The 11,848-nt window shown below is 37.9% G+C and overlaps 1 pseudogene; it reads right to left on the bottom strand.

The window, feature by feature from the left end:
* Positions 1 to 1,099: 1,099 nt before the first annotated feature.
* On the bottom strand, positions 1,100 to 2,204 carry LOC141337868 (uncharacterized; annotated as a pseudogene).
* Between the last annotated feature and the right edge of the window lie 9,644 nt (positions 2,205 to 11,848).

Below are 11,848 nucleotides of genomic sequence, written 5' to 3'. Positions count from 1 at the left end.
GTGACTGCATAGTTTAAGTCTGACGATAAGAATGAAATGAACTTTAACAGGCAGTTTATAGTTTATTTACTGTTCTCTTAGCTTAGCTCTGGTAGATATATTAAAAAAAAAAAAAAAAAAAAAAAAAAAAAATCCCTCCATGGCCACCACATGCCACGTCTCGAAAGTTTGGCCACGAAATTTAGGGTTTTTAGCCGCTCTGATAATATTAATGAGCCTCAGACTGCACTGCAAATCTTAACAAGATCAGCTTGCTTAAAAGTTTTTAAACCAATTGCCTTATTTTGGCAAAGTAAACTTAAAGGTAAACTATAAGTTAATTTAATAATCAAAACATTACGTCCAATGAGTTTCCACATTTTAGTATTTTTAGTAGTTTAGCATGAAATGCACTGAACATGAGTTTGAATTTCTCAACCATTTATTTTTGTAAAAAAAAAAAAAAACAGCTAGAAAACAAAATACCACAATATAACTAGACTTGTAAAACATATATGTTCATATAATACTCTTTACAGACTTTTTGACTAAACAGTATATATACACATGCAGTTTAAATTGGCAAATCATATGCAAAACTACATATTAAACAAAAATTAGGGTAATAGAGTTCCTGATGTAGACAGACATAGATATGGAAAGCCCCAAAAGCAATCTTTCATGGCTTTTTTAGATGTAAATACAATTCTGAAATTGTTCAATTGTGATGAAAAAAAGAATAACAAAAAAAGTCTATTCCTTGAAGCAAATAAGAAAAGTAAAAGTGAATCAAATAAGAGCATTTCATCGACTAACAATATAGCAAAGCATTCATTAAAAACAGGGAAGTAGCACCCAGTTGAAATGTTAAATTTCAGTACATTTGTGTTTTCTAATTTCACTTTAGTGTTACATTCTCTTTAGCTTCCTGAAGAAGAAAGGTGTCTACATGTAAAAAATAAAATACAATACTGTCCTTCATTAAAAGAGATAGTGATGCAAACTTTGAAAAAGTGAAACTTTATTCGCTGTGAAAACTACAGAAGATGTTTTTTTCCCCGTCTCATGTTAGAGCTGATTAGGACAGATTTATACAGAAGAGATTCTGTTTTCCTACTCATTATTGTGTCAGGTTTGTTGAGGATGCTACATGAGTATGCATGAGTAGATTACGTGAGTAAGTGAAACTCTTCCCACATTCAGTGCAGTGATACGGTTTCTCTCCGGGTGTGGATCCTCTCATGTGCTTTCAGGGTTTCTGACCGACTGAATCTCTTGTCGCAGAGTGAACACTTGTAAGGTTTCTCTCCAGTGTGGATCATCTCATGTGCTTTCAGGGTTTCTGACCGACTGAATTTCTTGTCGCAGTGTGAACACTTGTAAGGTTTCTCTCCAGTGTGGATCATCTGGTGTCGTTTTAACTGTTGAGCTGTAATAAAAGTCTTCTTACACTCAAAGCACATGTGATCTCTCACACCAGTGTGTGTCTTCTGATGAACTTTTAAACTCTGTAGTTGTGAAAAACTCTTTCCACATACAGAGCATGAATATGGTTTCTCCTTTGTATGAACTCTCAGGTGCCTCTTCAGGCCTGTAGCCCAAAAAAATACTTTTCCACAATAATCACATGCATGCATCTTCTCTCCAGTGTGGGTGTTCATGTGCATCTTCAGGGTTACTTCTAGTTTAAAACTCTTCCCACAACGATCACATATGAATGGCTTCACTTCAGTGTGGATGTTCATGTGTTTCTGAAGGTATGCAGTTTGTCTGAAACTCTTCCCGCATTGATCACATGTGAACGGTTTCTCTCCTGTGTGAATCTTCATATGAACATTGAGGTTCTGTTTATATCTGAAAGTCTTTCCACATTGATCACATTCGTGCAGTTTCTCTCCAGTGTGGATCTTCATGTGGTCCTTAAGCTGTCCTTGTTGTATAAAACTCTTCCCGCACTGATCACATGTGAATGGTTTCTCTCCAGTGTGGATCATCATGTGAACATTGAGATTCTGTTTGCTTTTAAAACTCTTCCCGCATTGATCACATGTGAAGGGTTTCTCTCCAGTGTGGATCATCATGTGAACATTGAGATTTCGTTTGCTCTTCAAACTCTTTCCACACTGAGTGCAGGTGAAACTTTTCTTGCCTCTTCTTTTCAGTAAAGAAATACTTTTAGTCTGTGAGCGAGTTTTTTCTCCAGTTTTGACACGTTTTACCTCCATCAGATCTGAAATAAAAAAGTAAAACAATTACAATATGAATCATGCAAAATTTGGAGTGAAAGCAGACAACAGCTACATTAAAGGAACAATTTGATGAATTTTTATAAAATGTTTTAAAACACAATATTAAGATTAATAGCTTATACAATAATGCTACAGTTCTGACAGTCTCTCGGATGGATATTTAATTTTCTAAAACAATTGTAATTGTACTTAATTTGAACCTGTTAAGTAACTATAAAACTGTTCAATTGTCAACCAATGGAAAGTTACATTTTAATGAAAATCCACTGGATATTGACTAAATATCTTTGTAAGTGTGGTTTCCCAGCATCGGTTCAATGACTAAAGAAATGTTGACCACCCAATGCTACTGATAATAATGACAAAATATGCTATTATATGAATTTATTGTATTGCAGTAAATAGCACTTTAATGCTGATGTTGAATCAAGACTGGTTAGCACAACATGTATAACTGATATAGTTTAATAACAGCATTTCCTTATGGTTACATCTGAATTGGTTACAAAATGCATGTATTGGATGATGTAATTGTGTCCATTATGCATATAAAATATTACCTGGAAGCAGATCCCCAAGAAGAGAGCCAGAGAAAAGATAGAGCCAGTTAAGAAAAAGAGACTGAGCAACACTTACAATCTTGTTTTATCCCTTCCTTTGACCATGTGACTAAAAACCAGATGTGAGACATTCAAACTGACCAATCAGCAGATCACAGCTTTCCCCACCGTGTTAAATCACTACCAGCACTTCTGTGACTGCAGGAATTACACATTCGTAATTCCTGCAAAAATGACAGGAGCAGCTGTGGGGGCTGTCAGACACACACACACACACACACACACACAGAGAGAGAGAGAGAGAGAGAGAGGCGCGCACAGACCTCTGTGTTAAGAGAATGAGAGAGTTCGTTTTTAAAGTTTTTTTTTTTTTTTTTTTTTGCCAAACCTTACAGCAACAACAATCATTCTTGGACAAATGTAGAGGGAAAAACAATTTCTTTATTGATTGTGTTTTCTTTATTCTGATGTTTCTCGGGGTCAACCATATGAACATGTGTGCTCTCATACAGGTGAAGAGGTCATGAGAGCGAGAGCGAGGTACAGACATAGAGAGAGACGGAGGATTAGTGAAGAGATCATATTATTGATGAATCATCTATCAATTCACTGGGAAAGTGCCAAATGTTCACATAGTAAAAAAGCATTTTATTTACCTCCATCAAATTACATGTACGGGTACTTTTACATCTACACTACCAGTTAAACGTTTTTGGACAGTAAGATTTTTTATGTTTTATAAAGAATTATTTTCTGCTCACTAAGCCTGCATTTATTTGATCCAAAATACAGCTAAAGCAGTAATATTGTGAAATATTTGTACTATTTAAAATAACTGCTTTCTATTTGAATACAATTTAAAATGTAATTTTCCTGTGATTTCAAAGCTGAATTTTCAGCATTACTCCAGTTTTCAGTGTCACATGATCTTTCAGAAATCATTCTAATTTACTGATGTGCTGCTCAAAAACATTTAATTAAAAACTTTTGATTGGTAGTATAGGTTTTCAACGTCAATCATGACTTCTAACAATTATGAAAATAGTTTATCTGTAAAATGTTTCATCTTCTGCTTCATCTTATCATTGAAGAAGGAGTGAATGAAGGAAGTACACTACTGGATGACACCAGCATTGCTGCACTAATTCCTAGAACTCCTCCCAAGTTTTCTAGCATTTTCAACTGGGAGGCAATGGAACAGAAGACCTTACTACAAGCAGCGGATCTGTGTTTCAATCATTTCTACATGTATGACATCAACTAACCAAAGCCATCTGCACCCATTTGCAGCACAGTCTTTCAACACAGTTTAAACACTCTTCCTTAAAAACAGTGTATTTAGTGATCAGTAAAACATTTTTAGTCTAGCAGATTTTAGTTTTTTAAATTTATTATTATTTTATTATTACTTGTGTTTATGATGTTTTGTTTTTGTTTTATTGATAAAGGTCTGTGCTAGGTTTGTCTTATTTGTGTTCTGTATGTGCACATTTGTGTATGTTTTGATATGAATGTATATGAATTGATACACATTTGTGAACCTGGACCACAAAACCAATCGTAAGAAGCACAATAGCCAAAAATACATTGTATGGGTCAAAATTATCTATTATCTATTCAGTCACATTTATTCTGTAAGGCTGAAAATAATCAAAGACTTCTGCTTTCCTGCCCCAAACACTTCTTCAGCAACAAAAGAGCCATTTGGCACTCCTGAGGACACAGATGAGCTGATAGTGATCAAGGACTGTAGGCCAAAATGTGCATACATTGGGGGTCTGCTAATTGTAACACCTTAACAGAGGGTGAAGCTGTAATTTGCTGATTGGTCAGTTTGAATGTCTCACATTTGGGTTTAAGGCACATGGTCAAGTGGTCAAGGAAAGTATAAAAGGAGATTGTAACTGTTGCTCTGCCCCCTTGCTGGAGCTCTCTTCTTGGGGCTCTCGTCTCTTTCTCTCTCTACCCCAGCCCCCCCCCCCCCACACACACAAAAATTCAGTGTATATCTTGAAAATGTGAGTTGTATGTGCACATTTGTGTGTTTTGAATGTAATATTTTTACACATTCTCTGTGTATTTTGTAAACAGCATGAATTTGCTGTACTTACTAAAACTTGTTCATTGCAAAATGTATTTGTTAAAAAAGTTTTATTTGCATATTTAAATAAACAAAATGTGTACTAGAAAACAAAGTAGTGTTATAATGCAGTTTTATTAAGTAATTTTATAAGAAAATACTGATGTAAATTAATATAAATAATTAACCCAACTGGATTTTAACAATTCATTGGGTTAAAATATCCCACAGATAAGAAGGTGATATACCAACCCATGGGTTACTAGTTGGGTTATTTTTAGCCCAACATTTTTGTGCTCACCTGTGTGTGTGCGCATCGGGGCCAACTCCTCACATGTGGGTCCTCCATCTCTCTGTGGCCCAAATGCATGCTAGTGCCTCTTTTTCTACCATGGAGTATTTCTGTTTTGCTGCGGTAAGCGTATGTGAGGCAAAAGCAACTGTCCTCTCCACGTTGTCTGCATGTATCTGGGTAAGAACACTTCCTATCCCGTAGTCTGAGGCATCTGTTGACACTATAGTAGGTAGTTCTGGATTGAACTACTGGAAGCGCAAGGGCAGCACTATTCACACTCAGTCCCTTAACAGTCACATAGCTCTACTGAGCCTCAGGTGACATGGGAAGCATCAGGCTGTAATCCCTTCTCAGACAGGGTGTGAACCAGGAATGACAGTTATTTTTTTCTGAAGTGGCACTTTGCCGAGTTCAGGTTGAGGCCTGCTTCATCAATTCACTGCAGCACAGCTTGCAGATTTTTATCATGTCCTTGAGCGTTGCTCCTCGGCCGTGATGTCATCCAAGTAACAAAAAGCTCCAGACTGTTTTTTTACGGATTTCAGACATCATCCCTTTCGAAAGCAGCTTGGGGCAGAGGCCAGTCCTTATTGAACCCTTTTAAAAGGAAACAATCCATCATGCGTGATAAATGCAGTAAGGTTTCAACTGTCCAACTGGTGATAAGCACTTTGGAGGTCTAATGTCGAAAACACTGTTGCTCGATTACATCCTGTTGTTTGTGCTTCTGTAATTCTTTGGACACCTCGTTGCGGATTGAGAAAGGTAACTGCCTCAGTTTGAACACGATTCACAAATCCTCTTGCACGGCCCAGCCTGTCTTCCAACTTTGCATCAATAGATGAAACAGGATGCACACACTGGTCTGTACTTACCTGACCGATGTAAACACAGTCCAGTAACAAGCTCTCTGCCCAGCACAGCTTAACCCTTTTGTACAGTGTATAAGTCTGTGGTAGTGCAATACCCCAATATGAGATGCTGGCTAGCAAGCATCCTTTCACTTCAATTGCATTGCCCCCAAAACTAACAAGACGGTGGTGAGAGGGGTGCTTGACTGAACAATTCAGTGTAGATGGACATCGGCAATATGGACACTGATGATCCTGTGTGAACCATTAACTCTGGCTGTCCTGTTTTTGTCATGATCTTGCACATATCTGTACTGTACACATTATTTAACCACAGTCACAAGCAGAGTATTCAATATTTAACACAGTCACTTCAGGCACTGTAATTTCACTCACCCGCTTGTTTCCATATCTTTGCAAAATGTCCCATTTTGTTACAGTTCCTGCACACCACATCCTTAGCAGGGCATCTGGGAAAATTAGCTGTGTGCTGCTCTTACCGCAACAGTAACAATGTAATGTGGTTGAACTGCTTGTTCAATTTCAAAAGCAGATTTGCCGGGTGACCATCACAGCTTTCTTAAGATCGAGCGGTACTTCCAGCAGCAGTCGTTCTCTGATGCGACTTGAATTGGACTTCTCTACCAGCCGATCGTGTATCATCTCGTTCAAGGAGAGACACTGCAGGCAAAAACTGTTTTTTCATGCACCTGTCAAGTTTGAGATTTTGGGATTTTTCATAAAGTGTTTTTTTTTTTCAGACTAGAGGAAAGAAAACATCCCTTTTAAGTTTTTTTTCTTTTGTAGCACTTAATCTATGTGTCAATAGATTTCAATTACAATACATATTTTGTGAAGGCTGTTTTGTCAAAATTATTTTGTTCTTCTACACTGAGCCATAAATCTCCACTTCAGTAACACTTACATCAAACTTTACAGTTTTATTCCTGTCTATATCCTTAAGTTTTTTACAGAGGGATTTGTTCATATATAATTTGCTTGATTTTATACAATTTTGTTTATTTAAAAAAAATGCTTTCTGTCTGTTAAACACCTGTGCGATCCTTCACGATTGATGTTTGTCACGTTACCATGTGGTGTGGAGGGTCCCTGTGGTGTCGTGCTTTTCGGGTAGCCCTAATTTATTTATTTTATTTTTTAAATCATCTGATCTCACTCTCCCTGTCAACTGTTTTGCTAAGGTTGGTCTATGTTTAGGGTGGGCTCAACTTGTCTGAAATTTGTAATATGTTCTAAATGACAATAACAGCACATAATTAATAATTATACAAAACCATTAGTAAACTATGAATTATGTTAAAAACAAAAACAGGACAGTGTTGTCAGACTTAAAATGTTAAATTACATTGGTGCTGATAGCTTTGTGGGCAGCACCAATGTCCTGACATGCACTGACATGTCCTGAGTTTAAGTCTCGGCGTGTGGATCTAGGAACAAACACTCGTAATAAAGAAGTTATGAGTGTTCTGCCATTGTCTTGACATGTTGTCAAGTATGGTAACCCAAACTCAGAATTTGCACTCTACCTTTAACCATCCAAGTGCACACATACAGCAGTGAGTAGTGAACACAACTCACGCACAAACCGTGAACACACACCCAGAGCATTGGACCGACATTTGTTTCAGCACCAACTGGAGCAGTTTGGGGTTCAGTGTCTTGCTCAAGGGCTCCTCAGTCGTGGTATTGAGGATGGAAGAGAGCGCTGGACATTCACTCCCCCACCTAAAATCACTGCTGATACTGAGACTCGAACCCATGAAAAAAAGATCCCCTATAAGTGGGGTAGCAAAGTGTTCTGGGGTAATCTTAATTTTTAAGTAGTAATACTTGAATTAATCAATTAATTATTTTGAAGTCAATTTCTTCAACTTTATTAGGAATTACATATGTATTTATATCTCACCATGAGTTTAGGGACAAAAAGAAAGTGATAATCATGTTTATACTTCATGGCAGCATTAGGATAAAAAATGTCATCAATAAATGTGACCCTGAAAAAACAAAACCATTAGCACAGGTATTGTCACTAATTGAGTCTCTTGCACTACACATCATGGACTTCATTCCCCACAGCCACTGCACTAATCACTGCATTCACCTGCTCCTTGTTTCTCACTGCACTGATTACCGCTCACACCTGCACCTCATTTCTAGGACTGCTTATAAGCCACTCATACACACAGCTTCTTCGCAAAGTCTTGTATTGCCCCGGCTGCATTTCTGAGCGTTTCTTCCCGTGTTTGTTTTCCCGTATTCTGATTCCTGGACTCCTTCCCGTGTTTGATTCTCGCTGCCTGCCCCGACCATTCTGCCTGTGTTTAACTATGATTTCTGCCTGCCCCTGTGTGTTTGTCTGTACCAATAAAATGCTGCGAATGGATCCGCTCGTCTCAGACCATTCTTGTGACAGAAGACTTTGCCATTACAAGGATCTAGCAGCTAGTATGGTGTCATCCGGTTCCAGCATGAATTCTACAGTACAGATCATGCGTCTCAAACAAGGTGAGCGGTCTGTTGAGGAGTACGGTATGGACTTTGTCGAATTGGCTAATCAGTCTTCAATGGATGAGTTATGCCTGATGATTTTCTTCCGTGGAGGACTCTTAGAGCCATTGGCTTCACTGATGCCCACGATCGAACCTAACTGGACTTTACAATATTTCATTGACATTGCTCTGCAAATGAGTGGCTCTCCTTTTACTGTGGGAATTCAAGACGAGGACAACAATGTTCCCACAGTAAACTCCAGCTCAGAGCCACTACACAAGATGGCTGCCACGCCAGAGTCTGCACACACGATGACCGCCGTTCCTGAGTTCCCGGCCAAGATGGCCGCCAAGCCTGATTCCCCGGCCAAGATGGCTCCGTCCGGCCTCCCAGAGTCTCCGCTGGTTCCGCCCGGCTCCCCAGAGTCTCCGCTGGTGCCGCCCGGCTGTCCAGAGTCTCAGCTGGTTCCGCCCGACCTCCCAGAGTCTTTGCTGGTACCGCCCGGCCTCCCAGAGTCTCCGCTGGTTCCGCCCGGCCTCCCAGAGTCTCCGCTGGTTCCGCCCGGCCTCCAAGAGTCTCCGCTGGTTCCGCCCGGCCTCCCAGAGGCTCCGCCCTGGTCGGTCGTTGCCCCACCTTCGCCTCTGGACTCTACTCCTCCTGCTGCGCCTTGTCGCTCCGTCCTACCGGCTCTGTGGACTTGCTCCCTCCCGCGGGCACAGCCTCGGTCCTCTGTCGCTCCGGCTCCGCCGTGTACCTCCGGACCTCCGCCGTGTACCTCCGGTCGTCGCCCCACCTTCGCCTCTGGACTCTACTTCTCCTGCTGCGCCTCGTCGCTCCGTCCTACCGGCTCTGTGGACCTCCTCCCTCCCGCGGACACAGTCTCGGTCCTCTGTCGCTCCGGCTATGCCGTGTACCTCCGGACCTCCATCTCCACCATCCTTGTGATAGGTATATTTGTAGCAAAAGCCAACAATACATTGAATAGATCAAAATTATTCACTTTCTTTTTATGCCAAAAATCATTAGGATATTAAGTAAAGATCATGTTCATGAAGATTTGGTAAATTTACTACCATAAATGTATCAAAACTTAATTTTCTATTAATAATACTATATTAGTAAAATAAATAGAAAAAAGAATGAAATCGTTCTCTTAACAAATATAGGCTTTCTTTATCTGCTTTATCTAGAGAGATCAGACGTGTGATATGCTTAATTTATTTGAATAATATTGCATATTGTAATCCCTTTTGATTTGGAAAGATCTTTACTGAATTTATGACTCATATTTAAACATCCCTCCCAAACATTTTGTAATAGAGATGCATTTAATTTCCAATACTCTGGCTTCCTTAAGGGACTTTAATATCCAACATTTCTAACTCGATACATGCATGATCATACAGTGGAAATATTACAAGATTTGTCAAATGAATTAGATTATTCTTCAGACATTTCACAGTTATGAGTTACTCCATTTAATCAAATGAATATAATGTTTTCCTAACAACAAAAACAAATCCATATAATATATATTTTTCTTTTGGAAAGTCATATTCATTTGAATGAAGTAAAACTAATGACATATTTAAGATTCGACTGCAATTTAATTTAACATTTAGAAATGGTTAAAGTAAAAACTTAGGAAAACAAATACTTGATAACAAACAAAAACTTTTGTTTTTAAAATCTATAAAGACATTAAATTATCATCATAGCCAGCAGAATAGTGACCAGCAATCACCATTATGACATTTAAAAATAGATTTTTGTAATTTTTGTACCTGAAAAATCCAAAGTCTCATGAAAAACTACTGTTTTCATCAAATTGCAAGTAAAATTACAAAAACAGTGAGTAAAAGGCACAGCATTTATAAACACTGAAGCTGTCAGTCAGTTCAGCACAAACTCTCTGTGTGTGAAAACTTCGTTGTAATCACATAATCTGTCAAAACTGCACAATCCATCTTTTATTTGCATTGCATTCCACTTTGTTTGTTATAATGAGAGGATTTGTGATTGTGCATCTGTACATTAGCAACAGACAGACACAGCTAACTTAATATAAAATTAGATAATAACAATGTGTATTACATGTAAGAGAGATAATGTAAATGGATATTTCACACATTGCTTTATATCTTTTGATACATTTAAGTGCTGCACTTGACAATCACATTTAAACATTTGAATCATTATGAATGAGTTTAATACAAATATTATTAAACAAGAGCCAGGCAGACTCATCTGAGCTTCTTCCTCCTTAAATTAAACAAAATGATCACTTGAATGATAAAGCAACATGAATCATTTAATATCACATTTCTAACACACATGCTGCATTATTTCATTGTCAATATAGAGTCTCTTCGCCTGTATGGATCACATTCACACATTTATCACACATTTCTTTCTCCTCATAGACACAGTAGTGAAGCTCTTCTGGATCCTCAGCTGATTCTTACTGCTCCTCTCAAGGTGACTTTATATTATGATATACAGCATTTATCTTTTGGTGATTGAACTCTATCAGGGACTTCTGGTGGTGGATCTCTATTTACACTGTAATGTGCAACAGAAGAGAAAATAATCAGAGTTCAGTGGAACAAAGTACAAATTAATTACTACATTTGAATCCCGTTTTTTTTTTTTTTTTTTTGAGTAAAAAGTTACATTAAAATCCTGTAATCAGATTAATTACTTACTGATTTAATATGTATTTATAAAATAGTTTTATGTTTTAAATGTAATACCATTCATGAATTCCATTCTGTTAGTGTCTCTATTGAGTCAATATAAAGTGAAACACATACTAACAAGTGTACGCCAAATATAATAAATGACTAGGAACAAATACAAATGTGATTTAGCCTTAAAACAAAAACTTAAATGTTCCACTAGTTAAAGCTGTCTGTCCTCTAGTTTAAACATGTTTGTATTGGTCTCAGTAAATAAATGCAATTATTGCACATATGTCCCCATCTTTATTTCTGTGTTGAAAAGATGTGTAATTAATGATACAACCCCAGATAGCACATGTACTTTCTTTTACAGATCACTTCATCTGGAAAGCATCTGCTGTACAAACAGTTTTATATATATACATACAGGGACTGTAGATTATGTCTTAAATGTTTGGCTTGTCTGAACTTCCAGGTTCACAGCCCTTTGTTAGGAACAGTTTTTCTTTGCAGAAGCTTTGTGTTTAAAGAACTAAAAATATTTAAACTCACATCAATAATTTGTGTCTAATTATTCACTGATGTGGCAAGAAACCATATAATAAGGGGGATAATGCATAACCAGCAGGTTGTTATCACAGA

Source organism: Garra rufa, chromosome 7, assembly GCF_049309525.1.
Source record: "Garra rufa chromosome 7, GarRuf1.0, whole genome shotgun sequence".
Taxonomy (NCBI): domain Eukaryota; kingdom Metazoa; phylum Chordata; class Actinopteri; order Cypriniformes; family Cyprinidae; genus Garra; species Garra rufa.
This window is presented reverse-complemented; position numbering and strand designations above follow the sequence as displayed.